General features: G+C 36.4%; 1 long non-coding RNA gene across 5 annotated transcripts in view; it reads right to left on the minus strand.

The window, feature by feature from the left end:
• Positions 1-21882, minus strand: part of LOC108640811 — a 60594-nt gene that overhangs the window by 24938 nt on the left and 13774 nt on the right. For 2 of the 5 annotated variants that reach the window (XR_001921511.2, XR_001921506.2), the window contains exon 2: positions 5323-5433. The exons of the other annotated variants lie outside the window; for them this stretch is intronic. This is a non-coding gene — a long non-coding RNA (uncharacterized LOC108640811). The remainder of the gene's footprint in view (positions 1-5322; positions 5434-21882) is intronic. 5 annotated transcript variants of the gene reach the window in all.

Below are 21882 nucleotides of genomic sequence, written 5' to 3' on the forward strand. Positions count from 1 at the left end.
AACTGGTTGAAAACTTAATCTTTTTTTTCCCCCTGTGGGGAAAACACAAGATGTTTTGAAGAAATATATTTTTCAATAGTCATTTTTCTGGAAGGCCTTTTGCATGGGGAGAAATAAAAAAAGACTCCTTGCTGCCCCAGAAGGGTTGGTAGCCTGGTGTTTTTGGTGTGACTCCAGAATCTCAGAGCTCTGTTGTTATTGGAGAAGGGCCTGGAAACCCAGATTTCTGATACTTTGGATGAAGGTCTCAATGACCAGACTGCTATCTATCTGGAAAATGATCATGCTGCTTAGTTTTTCTCCTCTTCTTTCTTTTATAATAAGCTCCTTTTCCCAAAAGAAATTTAAAATTACTTAGACATACCTCCCTAAATCTAATGAAGAATAAAAAAAAATTTAAAAATCTTTTTATCTCTCTGAGAAAGGAATGTTATCTGATCAGTCTTAGCATTAATGCGTAGATCCATTGTTCATGTAGTTTAATAAAGAAAAAACAATATAATAATTATATAGTTTACCCTTAGTAATGAAGTTGAAGCAACTGTACATATATTTAAAGGAAGGTGCTGTGGCTGAAGAGTGCTGAAGCAATGGATAATTCTTGTGGTTATTCCACTGAGTTTTGAAAAGAAGCACCTTTCTGTCAGTGCACTTGTACTTATTATTTTACTTTATTTTAACAGTAAAGTCAGGGCTCTCTGGTCCTATTCTCCGTGCTGGTGTACAGCATTGTCTTTGTCTCTTCCTTCAGTTCCACAAAAGACCTTGCATAGTGGAGTCTACAGCCAATGTGGACAATGTGAGGGCTGCTTTTAAAAATACAAAACCAAACAGAAGTTAACTAGTATGAGGAAAAAATCCTGTTCTTAGAGCCAAAGTGACTGTGTAAGAATATAAAATAATCAGTCTGGTATGTCTGAATCTCTCATTCATACAAACCGATGAAAAACCTAGGCTGCTTTGACTATTACATCATCTCTTTTGAAGTACAAATGCTAATTGAAATCTTTCTAAAAGTTCAGCATGTGTGCTAAGATATTACAGATCACTTTTTTCTTATGTACTTGAACACAGGTATGTCTGATTTTCTTTAAAGCTTCTATCAGTGGGGGAAGAAAGGTGGTGCTTGGATCATGCTCCCATAGGATGCACCTCATTTTTAGTACTTTGTGGTTTAATGTTTATCGCTTAAATGTGGTTTGAATGTGCTTCTGAATCATTACTTTGCAAAAAGAAAGACATTGCTGTCCATCTCCAGCTGAGTTTCCACCTTGCTTAAAAATCGGTGCTTTTCTCCTTTATTCTTTAGAAAAGATAATTTTTAATTAGCTTCTGCTTTCCAGATAAGCTGCTCTTCACTTTTAATTCAAGGGAACAAGAGGAGGTAGCATTGGGTATATTTGATCTCTTTGAAATATTTCAGTCTGTCCTTACAGAGCTGTAACTTTCTCTTGAAAAGCTGCTGTGACATTCAGATGTTTGTTGGATAGACTTGAAAGTATGCTTTGGATGCTGTTTAGAAAAATCTAGTGCCCCATAAGTGCAATACAAGATGAAAGGAAGTAATGCTCGGGACCTATTGTGTGTGGATTGCTGCAAACTGCTTTTTTTCCTCAGTGCTTTTAGCTTGCTGACCTGGAGATAAGGTTGTTTCTATGTTTTATTCCTGTTATCAATGTGAAATTCTTCATTTCAGGTACTTTTCCATTTTGCTTTGACCTGTTTTTACAGTTTTTAGTGCCGCCTGTTTAACACATGTGCAGTAAACAGCTGCACTACTGAGTTCCTGCAGATGTTGTGAGCCAGTATGACTTTTATAACTGCCTCTAAGATGTTCAGTTATGGAAGCCTTGATTTAGAAAGAAGAAATCATGTTCAGTCAAAGCTGCCTTCAAATGTCCTGACCTAGACCTAGAAAAAAACAGTATGGCTTTTTGTTGTGCTGTCTGTGTACTGAGCTGTCTGAGATGATTTACTTTTGTGGCTCTAAACACATTAGGTAAAGTTTGGGGCCATCAAGCAATTGCATGTTACAAGTTCCTTTTTGCATCTACAGCAATCTTGTTAATGTTACCTCTTTTAAAATTCTTTGATAGTAAATATCATCAGATAAAAGGCTTTTGTAGTCTGAATTACTGCTCTGAAAAAGTCCGTGAAGTAAACACACTGCTACCAGCTGACTGATTTCTACACTTAGGTTTGCTGGCGGTTTTAGTGGGCTGTTAACACTACAAGTATGGCTTTTTTGAGTTCCTGATTTGGGGGAAATTTTGTTTATCAGATCACATCTGTTTTCCTCATCCCTTCATGTATAAACTTACCCTAAAGGAGAGACATCTCTAACTACGTTTCGTTTATTATGATTTCAAACTACCTACTAATCTGAAAATAAATTTTAGAAAGTTGTTGAAATAGTGGCCATTACACTACTATTTTTTTACCTGTACTTTAGTATAATTTCATGTATTTAAAGTTCATAATTGAGTTTCTTTTCCAAATGAATTTCAGAGAGACAAACCTCAGACTTGTATCAGTGTGTTTGCTTGGGAGTGAAGTCAGATGTCAGGGCAGCATCAGTGTGTGTGTACTTGTGCCTGGAGGGGGGAGATAAACTGTAGGGGCAATCTTTCACATAGGTGTGCTATGGAGCTGTTTGCAGGACACCTTTCTGTGTGTTTCAGCTGTTTTTTTTCTCCTTGCTCTTGAAAATAAAATGTTTTCTGTGATGTATCCTAGACCTTTCTTGTTTCTCCCATCTTTACCATCAAATCATCATATCATAGGTATATATACAAGACTATTCTTTCTTACTATGGCAGTTGCTAAATAATCCTGCCAAGCTAGTCAAGTCAGATATGTAATCAACACTGTACACAAAATTTTTTAGAAACTCAGGTTGAAAGGGGAATAACTAAATCAGCACGGCTGGTCAAGAGTTGCAATGCGGTGTTTTCCAGGGGAAAGAATTATATCAGTAAAGCCAGGACTCACTGGTCCTATTCTCTGTGCTGGTGCACAGCATTATCTTTGTCCTTAAGACCCAAAAAAACCACCTTGGCTGCAGGCCCCTCCAGTTTGGGGGGAAATTCGAATAAGAATTTTAAAGAGTGAATACTAAATCTTTATATTTCTCTTTTCCTTGTTAAGGTAGAATGAAAACCATAAACTATTGGTAAATGTCAACTAACCGCTAGACTTGAAAGAACCAGCAGCTGGTTTCTGCTTATGAAGCAGAAACTGTGTAGGAGGAGATGTAAAGAACCTCCTCAAATACCCATTATAACAGAGGGGCGGGGGAGAGACTGTACTGAATATGGTTTTTAACCTTTAGAATTCTTTTTCTGTTCTCTTATGCTCTTAGACTTGTATGAAAATGCAAAATGGCAATTGATACGTTTCAGGTAAAGGCATCAGACAAAGGCCCCGTGCCACCTAAAACTAGTTCTAATAAAAAATTGAGTACTCAACTTGCCTGTATCAATTTTGTGTCTGTTAAAAGATTTATGGTATGAATCTCATAACCAGATTTCAAATGTATTTAATGATTACTTGTTTGCAAAGAGCTTGAGTGTGCCTCATATCAGATGCAATGTTTCAATGCAGCAACATTATTAACAACATTGTTAGAGTAATACTGAAATGGCAACAGTTAAAAAATGCATCTACCACAAATCTGAAATGATGGGTTTGTCTTGAATACAAATAGACAGAGAGAAAAGAGATTGGGAGGTATTCATTCCTGATGTATAAACTGAGATAAAAAGTAGACCACAGGTTTATGTTAATATAAATTGAGACAAATTCTCAGTTGGCAACACAGACCTAAACGCTGCCTAAGCAAAGCAATGAATGTTTATTCTGTTTCTAAAGGGAAGTCCATACTTGCTGTCAAGAAAAGACAAAGGGTTGTTCTGGGATGTGTTTGTTGGGTTGGGGTTTTTTTAAGTAACCTATTTTTGCAGTAATTCATAAATCCTTCGTCACTTTCTGATACAGAAAAAATATATGCAGCCTCATTAGCTCATGGCACAATTATCTTGAACTCTTTTAAAAATATTTGGAAAAATAGACTAGAAAATGAAAAAATAATTTTTTTTCTGAAAATAGTCAATTATGAGACACTTAATCAATGTATCTGGAAAATGTGGTGGCAATCTGTCTGTTTTTTAATTGGAAACCTTCTTACCTAGATACTGGGCAGACGAAACAGCTCTCAAGGAACAATTAAAAAGAAATAGAATTACCACTCTGTTATTTCACCTGCTCTTCTTTTAAACATGTCCTTTCTTGTTTGCTGACAACTCCCACTATGGAGCACTTGTCCACAGTCCTAGGAATTACTATTAACTCCCCAAGACGGGGGTGGGAAACTAGAACTGGTAAGCGAGGGCTGGAAGGGTACCAGCTGGAGGATATTTGTGACAGATCAGAATAACAGGAAGAGAGAGTAAAAAAGAAATGGTCAGCACTTTTGGCTTTTTAAAAGTGGGGTGTAGATGACTTGCTGTTATGTTTTTGCAATGTCTTGTTTCCAGGCTGCTGGCTTAGTCAGCCACATCTTTAATTTGCCCAGTTTATAACAGCTGCTTCTGCTGCTACCACAGAAAGAGAAATTATAATTTCTAAGCTTTCATTTCATCCCTCTTACCTATAATCCTCAAGTTCCAGTCTGTCTGACCACTTGACTAGGCTTTTTAATTAGCAGATCTTCTTGGGGGCCCTTAAATGTGTTTTGAATATACAGGAACACTAAACAGCCTTGGAAACTCTTGATGAGATGAAAAACATCCTGCTGGGAATATAAAATGGCACATAGTGCCTAGAATAATGGTTTCCATAATTGAGATTTTCATGTGCTGTATTAAAAGGCAACATTTACCTGGGGTTCTGTTCTCTTGAAAAGAAAAATGTTCAGTTTTAAAAACTTGTATTTTTAACTCTGTTTCTGCATGGTTTTGTTGATTCCTCAGAAGAAAAGTTATGGGTTTGGCACAAAAGGCACAGAAAGCTGGAGATGAAAACTAGTATTCAAATATTTCTGTGCAATCTGTGATTCAGATATATTTGATTTCCTCAGATGAGGCGGGTGGAGTTTTGTAATGGTCTTTACTTTGTACCCGAGACCACTGTACTGCCTGATCTTTTGGCTGAGGTGGCACATTGTTAATGATGTGCTAATAAACAACATAATTTGGTAAGGTAGACTCTTTGGTAGAAGGTAATAGTTCTCACTGCTGCAAGTATCTTAATGCAATTGAAGAAAACAGCTTGTTTTAATCATTTACTAATTGTATGGCACAGCAACTAATCTGTGGGATGTACCTTGGAGACCCGATAACATGTTTCATCGACTTCTGGGGAACCGACACAGATGATGTTGGTCAAATTGCCCAGTTCCCTTCATTGCTGGTCTGCAGCTCTGTGGTGATTTGTCTAGAAGACAAAGAAATAAAGGATTTTGTGTAATAGTTCAGGATATGCCCAATAAATCAACCAATAATTGGTCTTGACATTCCCCAAGGAAAAATCGCTAGTGTCACTATAAAGGTCTTGGTGGTTTTGTACTATTTGTACTAATGTTTTTTTTCAAATTTTCAGATAAAATATGTTTTGCTTCAAGCTAACTCTAAATGAAATTAGATTATTCAGAATATTAAGTTGTGACATAATACTGTCAGTAAGCCTTATAGTTTCAATAATTTAAATGTCATAAATGCATATGTCAATGGTATATTGTTCCATGCTGTTCTGCTTTGCTGTTCACGTGAGACCATTCAGGCATATAAAACAATAAAATAATAAAAAATTGCCAGAAAATGAGCTCTAGGCTTATTTTTCAGTGCTACAGATGAGTGTCGACAAGACCCGTTTCTGAAAACTCGAATACTAGAGCTGTGTGCATTGGTCTTTTCTCCATAGTGTAATTATGAATTAATTTTCTCTTATAGAAAATTAATCCTGCTTAACTACTCAAATACAGTTCTAGGTAATATTCGGATCTTTACTGGTGACATGCACTAATCCTGATGAAACCTGCAACACTCCTGCAGTTTTTCAATAGCTCTGAAAATTATTCCAACCTTAGCCTATGGTATTCAAAGGCACACATAACTACATAAATGACTCTCCCCTGTCCCTGAAGTGCAGTGGATTAGGTGAAGGGATTCTCAAAGCCTTCTAAATTCTTGGCATTCAGTAATGTTCAGAAAATGTTCAAGTAACAAATATTTGAGTTGCTTGTCAAAGCACTTTATTAAATTGGACTCCCTTAAATAAGTTTAGTGTTAAGTAAGTATGGTAAATTAAATCTAAAAATATTTTTTTTTCAAATCTATACTTTTCAATGGTCTGATGGTTACCTTTTGAAGAGTTTGTGGCCTGCAAAATACTGTAATTATACAGCATATTCTCAAAAAGACTGGTCTCTAGTATTTGCGTCCATGCAGTTTCATGGAAGACATTTTGAGAATTTCGAGTCCGTCTTGTTGAGCTGTGCCTTCTCCATTATGATTAATGGAGGAACATGCAAGTTTGAATTCTTCAAATAGCTTTGAAAAAATCTCACATTTTTTATTTGTCTGTTTTATGGGACACGAAAAAAAAAACACATTACCCCTCAGGGAATTAAAGCACAGTGCTTTAATTACACAATGCCCATTAATGCTAATAAATTTTATGCTAAAGAGCTATGCTGTACCAGTGCCAACAAAAACATAAGTCTCCTTCCTTTTCAAACCCTGTGCCACATACTGCCTGGACACACAATCATTAAAATGAACTCAGTTGCAATGACAAGCATTAGACAAAGATGTAACATTTCATTTTGACTTTCAGCAGTTTCTATGGGTTGAAATAATGCTAGAATTTGATCTTTAAGTAATCTTTGAAAGTATTCAAATAGGAATAATGTTAGACCAGTGAGGGAACATGTGAAATGAAGCGATAATACTTTCAACTGCTGCACTCCTTTCATAATCTGATATACCTTGAGTTTTCTCTCAAAAGATTCCTTTGTAATGGTAGTCAGAAGAATGAGTTTATCAGCTGTATAAGATAAAGCATGTTTGTAAGCACTCTGTATTCATAAATCTTGTTTCTTATTTCATTCTCTGCTCTGTTTCTCTTACCTAGTCATTAACTGCAGCCTTTCTTTCCTTTTTTAATATAGCTCTGCTGTTAGCAGTTCTAGAATTTGACCTCAGAACTAAGTCTCCTTTTCTCTTGTAATATTCCTGGAAATCAGGCAATCATATCACTATTGATCTGTGTGTTGAGGCACAGCAGTTCTACTTTCTATGGGTGGTTTAGAGGAAGGGTTTGGGATTCAGTTGATGAGAATTTGAAGTGAGGGGAATGCATCAATAAGAGCATCACACTGGAAGATGCGGGTTTTTCCACATCTCTGCAGTGGGGTGACGTATAGGATCTTTCTGTGCTAACAAAATGAATATGTGGTAGTGATTTGATCTGGTTGAGAATGGAGACCAAATGGAAATGGTTATGCATGAGAAGGATAGCATTTAGGAGGGGCTGACCAGTGGCTTGATTGTAAAATGCATAAAAAGAAAAAAAGCATTTAGATGCTGTCTGACTGTGAAGATTTAGAAAATGCCTAGACTTAGATGTCAGCACAGTCTTCAGGAGCAGACAGAAGGGAAGACCAAGGGCTGTGAGACATCACGTGGGTTTGGAGTGAGAACTGTGCCACATCCTCGTGACCTCAGTCTGGGTGGGCAGGGGAGATGCCACAGTGCGTGGCTGGGCTGAAGGAAGGGGAACGTGAGGGTGAACCCAGCAATGAGCTGTGCTCCCTGCCAGGCAGGGGGGGCCCTGGGACTGCTCTTAGAGAACCCTCAGCAGTTGTGTTTTATCCTCAAGCTCAAACCTGTCAATTCAGGGCATTAATCACATTTTTAGAATTTTCATTATGTAATGTTTTCTGGGTTCTGTTTACACTTCATTGGTGTTTTTGCTAAGAGACTGGAAGACTTGGGCTGAATTTGGGTGCCTCTGACACCTGATATGTAGAAGCAACCTCCCATAAGAGAAAAAAGCTATATTATGAGGTTTGTAAGAATGCTATATGTTGATGAGCACTAATTATCTGAGCTGGGAGCCCTTTGAAAACCTTTCTGATGACTAAATCTCCATTTTACACCTCTACTTCCCAAATTCCCAATCTGGTAGGAGCTCATGTTATTTTTAACAGTGGTTTCTTTTGCCACTGAGTCCTAATGAATTGGAATCACACTTGAAATGATAGTTTCTAATCTTATATGCTGTTGTGAATATCCTTTTTATTTTTAAGTTAGTCAGACTCTTGAATCGTCCCAAATCTTCCCACCATCAATTGGACTTTTTCCCAACTTTCTGACTAGTTTCAAAGGGAAATCATGCTCTTGCCTTTTTTCCTGCTCTGGTTGCCTGCATTCACCCCGCTGTTGGTTTTCCTGCTCAGAGGCAGACCTGTTCCAGCTCAGTGATGGGTGCTAGTCACGACAGTGTAACAAGCCAAAAGTAGTAAACTTGTTATGAAAAGCTTGAAAACTTGGACGTGTCTAGGTGCCAGGATTTTAAACTCATTGCAACTTTATTAATGACACCCTGGGGGAAGAATCTTTTAATAGTAAACGTATTCAAACAGATTTGAGCTAAAAAAGCTGGATTTACTTTGTTTTGGTTGCATGTGTACTACAGCATTATCAGGAGATGATTTAGAGTAACAGCCATGAACTCTTAGCTTGGATCATGTTAAACTGAAGGTTCTCCATGACTGAAAATGTTTTCCCAGATTTATGGGAGCTTTCCCTCTCCCACCCCCCGTAGCACTTTGCAGTTTATAAAGGGCTATGTGTTAAACAGCATTTGTTGAGCTTACTGAATAAGCAAATAGGATTTCATTTTTTCTTGAAACATTCATTCCTGCTCTGCTTTTGAAATGACACACGTGCCAGTGTGCTATTCTTCTTCCTAGTAGTTTCTACATGAAATCTATTTTCTCTGAGAAAATGGAATCTTTGTGTCTTTGTCTCCTCTCTAGCTTTCAGGCATGTTTTGGCAGGGGCTCTGACTGTCGAGGCACTGGAGAGGAGGGGCCTTGCACTCATTTGTCAGCTTTTCTTGCATCTGTAATTTTTGCCCACTCAGCAGTACTGGAGGGGCTTAGAAAAGGGGGAGAACTTGTAGCTGTTGAAAGTCAAGCTCATGAAATTATTGCCAGACTGTAACAGTTTGGGAAGGACGTGTGTGTGAGAAACAACAAATGCTAAAACCACCTTTAGGTTTTAGGTTTTAACAAGTCTCCGTTTCATGTAATTGCATGCCTTTTCCCCCTGTATCTTTACAGGCAATGACATTGTGGTTTTATAGATTTGTTCGTTGTGTGCTGATAAACTGGCTTCTTTTTTTTTCTTAATGATGATGAAAATAATTTCACTGGTGTTCAAGACCTGGTTGTTTCCAACCAACAGCTTAATCTAAAATGTTTAAGTCTTCTCTAACTTTTGTCCTAATCCTTCACTGCAATCTCCCTTTGCAAGCTGGGTGCTTTCATCTCCTTGTGTAATGTAATCAAACAGAAATTAGTTAATTTTTTTTATTAGAAGACAGATCCCTTCAGACTAAAGAAAGCATTTTTCCTCTTCAGTTTTTTATGGAATATTAACATTGATCTCTCCTCCTCATTTCAGTAGGCTATTTAAGCCCAGGGCTCATACTGTGAGCTGTTAATTAATCAGTGTGACAGATGAAGAAAGTATCCAACTATGAAAGGAAACCTTACTTCAGTGACTAACAATAAGGATGTGAGCCCGAGTGATTTAAAGGATTTTTTTTTTTATTGTGAATGTGTGATAAGAAGTTCTTAAGCTGTTTGAGGTAGCGATGGGATTTTTTTTTGCTCAGATTGTGTCTCTGCACAAACATTAAAGGGCTCATCAATATTTTGTCTTGAAAAGTCTAGACAGGAGTTAAAAGAGCCTCTCCTACAGTTTGAAGAGATCCTGTTTCCCATAATTAATAACAGGAAGCAAGTAAATAAGGCTTTACTGACAAATGAAACTGCAACAGTAACATGTACCCAGAAACATTAGCTCCTAGCTGAGAAATGTAGCTGAGGTCTGTTGGTTTTAGTGTACAGGAAAAGATTGCTGTGGAAGCACATTAGAGCTTTGCTCAAGTCTAATTCAGTTATGTGATAGCAGACTAAAAGTCCAAAAGTAGCAATAATGCATTTTAATTATTGAGAGTGATTCGTGACCTTTGTTTACATCTGTGTTACCATCCAAGAACTGTTCCCCTGTCATTATTTGAAATTCTTTGAACTCAAAAGGAGATTTTCATGTTTATTTAAAAGCTACCAGAAGGCATTTCAGACATTTCCTGGAACAAACTGTATATATGTATTTTAGGAAGATAAGAAATGAAAGGAAACTTGAGGAAAAGCTTTTAATTTTCTTCCTTTTTGAAGACTGCATTTTCCCTTCAGAGATACCTTTTCAGAAAGTAGTTGCAAACCCTTCCCTCCCCCTCCCCAATTCCCCTCGTTAAAATCAGTTAAACAACAAAAGAGGAGTTAGATCCTCATCTCTTCTGTACCAGTGTAAAACCAGAGGAGTGCTATTTATCTCAGTGAGCCATTCAGTTCACTTCAGTAACTCCACGTTGTGTGGACAAAAATCCAGTCTGGCCCTTGCCTGCCATACTTCTGACTTTGGTTTTTGGGTTACGCTGGAGGGGGAGGTCAAAGGGGAAGGAAAAGTAGGAAGTTTCTGTGTGTGTAGTTGGGGGGGGTGGTTGTTTTCCTAGGGAGCAGCAATGACTGAGTGCAATATTCAGAAGTACTGGAAAGCACATTTAACTCTGTGTTTGTGCTGGACTTTAAGTCTGAGCTTGTTGAATTATGGGTTCATCGTCTGGCATGCTGACTATATGATACAACTCTGTAATACAGACTGTTTGTCATCTTGATGCTGACCTTGAAAAGAGAAGAAAAGTGAATTTGTTTCACTGATTCTTAGATACACTAGACAGTAAATTCCTGCTTTAGCTGTTTAATTTACAGTGAACTGCTAATTTTTTTCCCCCTGTAGATGAGTTGTTAGGCTTTCTACTAAAAATGACAAGATAGGACAAAATAAGCTTGTTTGTAGAGCTAATGTTTTTCCTTTTCTGTATATTTTAGAAGATTAACAGCCGTTGCTGTAGAGAAGCATGGTGATGAATACTAAATAGTCCACCATAAGGCATTTTGGAAGGAATTCAGTAAATTCAAAGAACGTACCCCAACATTGTATCCCGTAACTTAATTATTTTTTCCACTGATTGTAGCTTATACTATGAAAGCAACAGGCTATATCCAAAAAGAAGGCCATACCATTTACCATACCATGTCAGGTTAAAATCTTTACTGGCAGATATTCTTTTATTGTTGACTGATTAAGCGAGAGATTCGAGCCCACTTACCTAACCTTCAACATAGGCTTCTTCCATTCCACTCAATGAGTTTTTGTATTTCCAGAGTTCATAATTTGACTTGTGTTATTTTCTAAATGTGTTTTCCTCTCCTGCTAAGTACTGAGTTCTGTCACCTTGAATCATGCATGCCAATATCTAGCTAGACTTACAGCTTTTAAATGAGACAGCCTGTGGAATGTGGTGCTACTTGACACAAGTGCTTGGGTTCTTACTGAAAATAAATAGCTCAGATGTCACTTCAAATGCCTATTGTAACAGTAAAAAGTCAGAGACAGCTGCTGAAGGTGCACTTTCAGGGTAACTATAAGGTATTATGTCAACTTTTATCCCTAGCTTAGAGCTGTAATAACTAGTGAGTTCCCGAGAGAAGTTTATTGTGGAAAAGGTCTATTTTCTTTACCACAAAAAAGTTACCCTACACAGCAAAGCTTTATATAAAATGGCATTAATTTTTCATTTATTTGGATGTTTGAGACGTTTGAAAATCATGTGTCTAGATCTATTATGTACAGCATATAGGGTTAAGAAATTTTCTAATTAAAAAGAAAACAATACACAAGCCTTTTTGATAACTAACTTGAATATCTTCAATTTCACATCCCAGAAAGCATTCTTATATCAAACCTGATCTTTGTATTGGGCTTTTGATGTGTGTTTTGCATAAATAGGGTGAAAATTTCCATGTTTAGGGTGCTTCTTTTGGAAAGAAAGGTGATTCATCAGTGGACAGTTTGAATTCTTTGAATTGTCAGATTATATATTACCAGTGCTATGTGCACTGGTACATGTAGATTGCTTAAATGCATATTTCAGAGAGATTAATGACTACAGTAAGTAGTAGAATAATGTAAAATAAGGTTCCTGATATAGCCCCAGTTTAATCTAAAAGGTGCTGATAGGAAAAACTACAATCCTAACAGGACTAGGTATTGGTAGCAAACTTCTGCTATCTTTAAACTTATAGGTACATAGTTTCCAAGGGAAACTCTTGATAACTAGCAGTTTCCAGGATATTATCTGGATTTCCTGTTTATTTTATGTGGTATCCTTTTTCCAAAAGGATGAAGACTGCTTTAAATAGTGTATTATCCAAAGTCTACTCTGACATTGCAAGGTTCAAAGTAATTGCTTATACCACACCTTTTAATACAATATTTCTTTTTGTCCTCTAGGATTGTTAATTACTTTTAGCATACTTTGTCTCTGTGCTTGTGATTGGACCTGATGCATCCCTTCTCCACCATTTTTAAATATTTTCTAACTTAAGGGTAAAGATTTATTTCTGATTCAGCAGCAGGCTCCTTGTGAGAAACCTAACTAGAAGAAAATAAAGGAAAAGGAATTTACGTTAATATTCAAATTTCTAATTAGATTCAGGACTGTTATTTAAGTATTTTAAGGGTTTATTTTCATAGTGCTCCACATTTGGGGTAGGAACTCCTTTGAAAATCCCTTTAGTTCACAGAAGTTAGAAAGCTGATTTCTTTTAAGCAATAAACTCAGTTTGGCAAATAATTTAAAGAAGATATTTCTGTTAAATGTCCTTTTAAATTAAATAATGATTGTATAGGTGAAAAATACTTTAAATTACTGTGAATGTGTTAAAGTATAAGCATGCAGATGGATTAAGACTTAAAGAATTTGCCCCAAATGTTACTTTTAGCATGACTACTATTGGTTGCCTCTTGGAAATTTCATCCTACTGTGTGCAGAAGCTCTCCAGGCTTTCAGTAAGCACTGTGATGGAAAAACTGTTCTGAACTACCATGGATTGCCAATAGGATATGTGAGTCCAGGCATTTAATTTCCAAAGCTGTTCACTTTAGAGATTCAATTAAAAAAGAGATGTAGACTTTCAGTTTCTCCTTTGTAAAGTAGGGAACAGAAGATACCTGCTAACATTAGACAGAATAATTTTTTTGAATCTTTGAAAGGGATGGACACTTATTGCTGCATTTATTTCAGAAGAAAGAGTCAACTGATGCTGTGGAGTGCTGAAGGCTCCCAGCTTTCTAAAGTATTTCTGCCATACATCCTAGAAAGGCTTCAGAAGGAGGGACAATGCCCTGAGATTCCTCACCGTGTTCTCTCTACCATGACAGTCAGTATTGGAGTCAAAAATGAAGACAAATTCCAATACTCCAAATGCACATTCTGGAAGTTAAAACTTGTCCTTTATACACAACAGTGATTTAAAACCAAAACAAATGTAAAATTTCCCATAATGCACTTTTCAACAATTAGAAACTCAAACTGACATGCACCACTTTCAATCAGAGGATGAAGCAATAGAACTGCATCTTTTTTTGGCAGCAGAGGAGTAGGGTAATACCTGCTGCTATTATTTCTTGATGTCCTAGTTTAAGTTCAGATTCATCAAATTGAAGTGTAGCACAATTTTAGTCCTTTAAACACAGCTACCTGTATTTTTTTGAAAAGCCAGGAGATAGGAACATGTGAGGCTGAAACTCGATTTTTGTTTGTTTAAAATGTTCTCGTAAAGGCTTTTGTAACTACCTTGGCCTGCTGCTTTCCAGAAACACTATTTCTGCCAAGAAATCTAAATACAATGTCACCAGTTAAATAAGTAGATTTTTTTTGGTTTTTTTATAGTAAAACATATAGGGAGATAGCATAAAGTTCAAGGATACTTTCCTCTTCCACTCCTTTTTTCCCTCAAAGGAGATAATTTTCCATTCACACAAAGAACAAATACTATTTTCTTTTGTAAGTAGCCAGTGCCTCATCTTTTATTATATTGTTATTGACAGAGGTGGAAGTAGAAGCTTTCATTTCTGGTACAGAAAGGGAGTTTTGTTAAACCCAGAATTTTATGGGTTTTTTCCAAGTTCTGTATGGTACTTTTTCCCTAAAAAAAGTTGTTATAGGAAGTGGGACAGATATGGCAAACTTGTTTCAGGAGTATATCGTACTGTTTAGCAACAATTTTTTTTTCATAAATAATTTTCTTCACCATATGTCGAATAATATTTTGCTGCATGCAGTGAGTCTTGTTTTTTACTAATACCTCATTTTGCTAATTAAATTAACATATATGAACATGAACATTGAAATGCTTCTTGCGTTCAAGTTAGGACATGTAATACTTTTCAATGTTTCTTCTCCATCTAGTTTCACTTCCAGAATTTCAATCTCTTTTCACCTGCAATAAGGTCACGGTTGGGATGGTAACAAAACTCTGTGAGGATGTATGTTGCTGTACACTGAGTTCTGGCTGCTTGAAAGAGTTTGGCCATCACAAGTCACTCTGATAAAGGTGTAGAACAGGGCATGCCCTGGTCAGTGTTGATGCTACAGCAGATACTATATTCTGCTGTAGTGAAGGTGGTTCATTGAAGAGGTTTTAACAGTTCATTTTAATTATTTTTAACTACGAGGAAAAGTTTTAAATAACTCTATACCAGGAAAAACGTTTTACCTCATGACACTGAGTTCTAACATGGCATAGGGAGTGCTCTGACTCTGCATTTTCAGTGCTTCTAGACAAAATTTCTCTCAGAAAAGACAAGTAGTACTTAGCAAACTGAGGCCTCCTTTATGTTCCTTCTGTTACTTTATTTGATTGACTGTTAATAAGGTTCTTCCTATTAATCACCAAAAGATGCAGAATTACATACTCATTCGTTAAAAAGTGTTACACTGATTTCTCTGCCTTAAAGTTTGCAGAGAATCTTCTGTAAAAATTCATATTAAAAAAATCAACAGCCTAAAGTACGAGAATGATTTGAAGTATGTAGAGTAATGTGCATTAATGTTTTACTTGTGTTTGGGTTTGCTTTTTGGAGGGGTTTTTGTGGGTTTTGGGGGGGGTTCTTGTTTTCTTGTTTCGTGTTTTAATCTGGATATGACTAACCTTGATGAGAGTCCCAGAAGAAATTTCAGTCAATTTCCACCTTTTAATCCCAAGCGCAGCGTCATGTACTTCCTTAATAATGGAAGATATTTGTGTGTCTCTCTTTTATTCATATAAATCTTTCTAATTTAATGGAATTTCACCTTTGTAAAGAAACAACCATCTTTTGTTGGAAAGTACTCTTTTCTATAACTCTGTAATAAACAACCCACACTTTATCTTGTAAGGCAACTTTCTAGTGTTCCAAACCAACAAAAGCAAGTCCAGCACATGATTCGCAGCATGGAATTTCTCCTCAGGCATTTGTCCTAAATATGAAGGTAGCTCAAAGGATGCACAGATTTTGTACCTGTATTTTTCATTCATTCCACACCTCAAACAGATCAACCTTTACAGATCCTCTAAAACATTCCCCCCCTCTTGTTTGTTTTGAAGTGTATATCTTGCCCTCTTAATAGATTTAAAACAGAAAATGAAGACTGTGGTAATAGCCTATTCTGCTGAATTCCTGTGAAATGTGGAAGCTTTCTCCGTGAGAAGACCCCTATAATGTCTGACATCCAAATAGCACACTTCCATAGCTTGGAAAATGGCAACCTGCAATAATTTTGGTAAAGATTGAAGATGTTTTTCAAGAAAAGTTGGCATCTCTTTAGCATTCTCATCTATAATACTATGATGAAGGGTTCAAAGACCTGGCAAAAAAGTACCAGATGCCCTTTGTCAGCTGTGCATTGGCTTAGCTCTGGTCATAAACAGAGGCTGAGATCATCTTTTTATTCTCTGGTTTGTTACAGGTATCACCTGTTTTGTGATGGCATAATCTTCTGGCAGCAGAAGAATTACTTTAAATACAGGGCTACACTAATCAAAGTCCATAAACTATCCTTCCCCTCCTTCTCCCTAAATTATTTATGAATAAATTTGCATAACTTGTAGCATCCATAATTTTCTTTTAAAGCAGCTAAAAAGTAGGTTTGCACCTGGGATTATGATAGTTCTACTTTATCCAGAGGACTGGTTTTAAGGCATTTTTATGTTTTATTAAATGGTTTTACTGGGTATTTTATTAGAAAAGTAGGCATAGGTAGTTGTACTTGTCCAAAATGGACTGAAAGCTTTTTTTACTAGAAATTATTTGGGTAGATACTGTTACACATAAGGTTGCTGGCAGAAGCTTCCCATAATTTCTGCATTTAGTTCTATCCTGGGCTCTTAATTATGCCAAGCAACTTTAAGGTACTTCTGGCCCATTACATTAAACACTAAATAACTTAGTGGGAGGCCACTTTGTTATGCTTGTATGAGGGTGAGATAAAGTAGCATTACTCAGTATGTGGAAGACATGTGACCACTGAATGCTGGATTGCTGATTTATATGAAGTCCTTCACATAAAGAAATGAATGACTGTATACCATTCATTGCTATTTTTTTAACCAGCAAACTGATAAATATTTTGTGACCACAGGTAAGCAGAAAACTCACTTTTTCCAGCCCACAAAACTTTGAGTTCAAAACTAGTTCTGTTCTACTCTAAATTTCAGTGAAATTTAGGAAGAATGAAGAGATCTGTTTAAAATAGTCGATTTCCTGCTAAATGAAAAACAGCAATTTGGAGTCAGTGTGGCTGTTTTTGACTATAAATTCCCTTTTAAGCCCTAGAACTGTTTTCTGAAAGAGTTTTCTTTAAAACTGGTACAACTCCACACAAAGTTTAACTTTATGAATCACCATCTTCCAGCTTGACAGAAAAGCCGATATTCAAAGACTGCAGTACTTGTGAATTAGGAGTCAAACATGAAGTGAAATCTTCTTACGTTTTTGGTGAGAAGTGGCACTTGATCCTTGGGGCAAAGAAATTTGCTTCAACCTACATGACACATCACATCACATTACGAACAAGTGCACTGGCAGGGCTATAAGATGAAATGCCATTTTCTGTTAAGTTAAAAGTAGGACAAGTTTTTTCCATTTCTGAGAGTTTTATCACTTCATATAGTTGCTTTTGGAAATGAAAAATGGCAACGGTCCTGTACAGAAGTGGTCTGTGAATTACAGAAAAGCAGCTTATGCTGAGTAGTGTCACACAAGAAGATGTCAACCATTTCACGAGGAGAAAATGCAGCACAGTCATATGATGGAGTCCACAAAATTTAGTTATGCTAAGTCTCTTATTCTTAATAGAGATGAGGATAAATAAAATATAATTATGGTTATTTTTTGTTTGTTTTAGCAGGCTCAACAAAAATAGCAACCTTATAGATGATCAAGATATTTACAGTGCCTGTACAGTAAATATAGATAAAGAACATACAGGGGTTTTAGTTTTATCTTCATATGTGTTCATCAGTGTCCTGGTCTAAATTACTGCTGCTAGCTTTTGAGTGTGATATACAACTGTGTGTACAATATACCATACAGGATTACCTAGATTTCTTTGTTACTGCATAGCAGTAGCCAAAAGAGTCTGTTTACTTTCTTTTATAGTAAGGTGAATTAAGGAAATAATATGCCTTCTGACAGCCTGGGAGTCAGGGAATAAACAGGGAGGAGTTTCTCATATTACATCATTCTGAACGTGGAACAGAAGCCCATATGAGCCTGGGTGTTCTGCTGGCTTCACCAGTAGCTTGGTGGAAGGGGGAAAAGGAAGCTTATAAAAACATTTCAATCTATACCAATGGGATTTTTTTAACAGATATTTTAATGTCATTCTGGTGTCTATGTTGAAATTGTGTTCTACATATGGATAAAAGCAACTAAAAGTTCATAGAGGTGATGGAAAGAATGAAGACAATTTTCTTCTTTGTATTATAGTTTGATAAATTGCCTTGGGTTTTTTGTTGTTGTTTTAATAGCTTTGACACAATTTTATTTTCAAGAGTTTAAATCAGTGGAAAAAGAACAACAAAGACTTAAAATGAGAAATGTGCTGCAGTGAGGACTGTAACCCTAGCTTACAAAAGCTTTTGCTCATAATAATGAAGACTGGTGTTGTAATTAGCTTTTTTGGAGTGTTTTTCACTCCAGCTGCACTAGACAATACTCTGACTTGTAGTTAATACATACAGACATATCTACTTATTTTCCTTTGCATTGCAGCATGTGTGCTTCCCTAACTGGCAGCTTGCCATTTATATGTGGACAACAAGATTGTATTAGCAAGAGGGAGAGACTGAGATATCAGATGTCTGCACTGCACAAATATCTGAGATACAGTAGTGAAAGGAGAGGAGATTTAAGTTTGAATTTAGATATTTGGATCATAATGCACTTAGATTCTCCACAGGGCTAAACATGAGTTACAAATAACCAAAGTCCAAGTTAAAACTCAACTGCCATTTCTAGACTTCACATTAGGACCACCTGTTAGTTTCATTTATTGTAGGATATATGCAGATATCCAGCAAGAGTAGATAGATTTAATAAAACCACTTATGTTTTCTCTTAATACTGAAACTTATATCAAACTGCTGAGATACTCCTCCCCTAATTAAAGATAGAATTGTGGTGGCATGCTACTTTATTTTAGTGAAGTTAAACATCATAGGTAGGAGCAAGATGACTGAATACAATGTTCTAGAAAATGCTCCTTACCCCATACAAGAACTAAAAAAATTATCATTAATACCCCACCCATTAGAGAACTGATATAGTAACAAGAGCTATATCAGGCACTGTGCTACTGCCCTTTTAAATGGATTTATTGCTAATCTTATTGAGAATCATTTGGCACCAAGTTCTTGTCTAGCTAGGCCAGCACAGTCAAACTTGCAGTAAAGCATTGGAATGAATTCTATCTCCCTTGGAGAGTCTTGCTGTGTCTCTAAGTTTCTTTTGCTGCATCTTAGGTGAAACTGATTTTGAGTGTAACCAACTGTAATTCTGGATCTTGTCTGAGAATTCAAATATTGTCTCTATAAAAAGCCAAACAAGATTTATCTAACTACCTAAATTCTAGAAGACAGGGTTTTAGGTTTTTTTAAGCATGAATCTTGCATGGTTTTAAGGACTTAAGGTCATAGAAATCTATTTTAATAATGCTTTCAGGGAGACTCAGCTTAGGACTTCAGTTTCCTGAAGTTCCTTTTTTCAGTGACCCTTCTTCTGTTTAGTGTATGACAAGTGCTTGTAGTAATTTAGGTGTTGCAGATGATTACAAACTGAAAAGTATTGTGTATTTTGTGCCTGCCAACATAAGGAACTGAATGAATAGGTTTTGAGTACTCAAAAGCAATGCCTTTCTAGACAGAGTACTTGAATTAGACAAACAGACTCTGAAGACTTTCTGACCCATGCTGTCTGCTATAGCTTGCATAAATCTGTGCTGAATGAGCACTCAACCAGAATTACTTGAAAAGAGTTGATAGGAGTATTGCCAAATGAAATGAACAATTCCCTTAGTTCTGTAAAACTAAGGTGGTTATCCATGAATATAGTCACTTACATATTAAAGATTCAGCTATTAGAACCAATAGGGACAGTGAAAAAACAGAGACTGTTAAAAACAGCAAAGTCTGATCATCTCTCTTCCAATCTTACATTTTATAGTTTTTATCACATGAAATAGGGAGTTCAGTAGTTTCCCTGATGTAATCAGCTAGAGGTGACACTGTTGAATGCTAATCCACTGTTTTAACAATCTGTATGATCTCCATAGATTTTAAAAAAAAATCCAGGTGATACAGCAAGCCTTCAACTCAGCTTTGCTGTGAACTTATCCACTTCATCACACAAGAATTCATTCACTTGCATAAATTTGAGCACATTTTTAATTCCCTTGCCCTTTCTGTTTATCAAATACCATAGTCCTGATCCTCTAAATAGGTTTGGCCAACTGAAACATAGCAGGTAAAGAAACCTTCCAGAAAACACAAAGTGATCTTTTAGCCCCATCAGTAGCCTCTTAAATACTTTTGATTTAGATATTTTTGTGAAAATCCTGATGTCATGTGATCCACACATCTAATTTACTTCAGCCTTTGAGTTGGCTGATAATTATGGTGATACTAAAGAAAGGATACATTTCAACAGAGTTTAGAAAAAGTTGGATGGTGCAATTGAATTGCCTTTATCAGTCTTCACTGAATTCTTTGTCTTTTCTGATCAGTCAAATCTATGTCTTGTTACACGGCTCTGACTCTGGCTTCACAGTTTTGAGGATAAACTAGCCATTTTCCCTGGTCCATTTCCAGGGGTTTAAAGCATGCTTGCCCCCCACTAAGAAGATGTTTCCCTCCAAAATATCTGTATTTACTTCTCCATCTTCTCACCCAAGCAGGTAAAATCCATTCACTTTCCCAAGCTTAAGGGACAGGTAGAAAATACTTAAATACCTGCTTATACTTGAAGTTTCTATAATTCTCTTTAAGTCTGAAATCAGTTTTTATTAACTTTTCATAACAAGCCACTTATTGAATACTTGCTCCTACCAGGGATCATTTAAGAAGTACGGAAAATACTTGTTAAGATCAGTATTACAAGGCCATGGGTCAATTATCCTTATGAAGAGATAAATATGAAAGTGTTTGAGTAATAAATGTTATTAACTGAAATTTGGATTTTTATTTGGGAGTATAGAGAGAAATGAGATGTTATTTCAGCGTCACTGTGCTGGTCTGTTGAAAAAAAGTACTTACTGTTTGCTTTGGAGAGACTTTTTAGATTTTGTTCATGTCAGTGAAAGGTAGAGTAACCAGCTCTGGAAAGCAAATATGCCCAATTTCCATCTGCCTCATAGCAAACTTCTGCTTTTGTTTTTAATCAATCTGGAAGCAATTTCTGAGTATGAAAATAATGAGTATTCTCATGAAAAAGCCGTCTTAATGCTGCTTTTAACTGTCATGTTTAGGAAATGTGTTCGTGATTTATCAAGGATAGGTGTTATGATAGGTAACAATAGCAATGGCACTATATGAGGGAGACATTGTCTCCTTGTTCTTAGAGTAGGGTAAAATGTGAGGCTTCTGAGGCTATGGGAAATGAGTTTTCAGTACATCAAATGTTTTGACTTTTAACTAAAAGATTGAGTTCTGCAGTGCCACCATCTTTTAAAGATTAAATCCACATGGCACTATATGGAATACAATATCCATTGTTCATACTTCTTGAATGACTTGGAATCATGTGTTAACATGATGAAACCAGATGGGATGTTCAAACACTAAACTCCATTCAGTGCTAGCCAGATGTCTTTCCTGGAGGATGGGGGAGGAATCCTCCAAATAGAAATTTCAGAAAAGATAACAACTGTCAAATTTTGAGAAATTGATTCAAGTGATAAATATGTTATATTGGTTATTCAGTAATTGTTTATCTATTTTTAGGTAAGCTTCATCTGATTTCATCTCTGCTCCTGGCTTCAGATGTGGATGTATCATACAATCCAAAATGGTTTTTTCCCCCCCACCTCCCACTCCCCCTTTTAATGAGGAAGTAAAAGTAAAATTGACTTGGCAAGTATGCTGGGAGATAGAGTTTGCTGTAGTGGCTCAACTAGCATCTTACAAACAAAAAAATGGGAAAAGAGGGC

The sequence above is a fragment of the Manacus vitellinus genome, unplaced genomic scaffold (genome assembly GCF_001715985.3).
Source record: "Manacus vitellinus isolate BGI_N305 unplaced genomic scaffold, ASM171598v3 scaffold_44_pilon, whole genome shotgun sequence".
Lineage (NCBI taxonomy): Eukaryota > Metazoa > Chordata > Aves > Passeriformes > Pipridae > Manacus > Manacus vitellinus.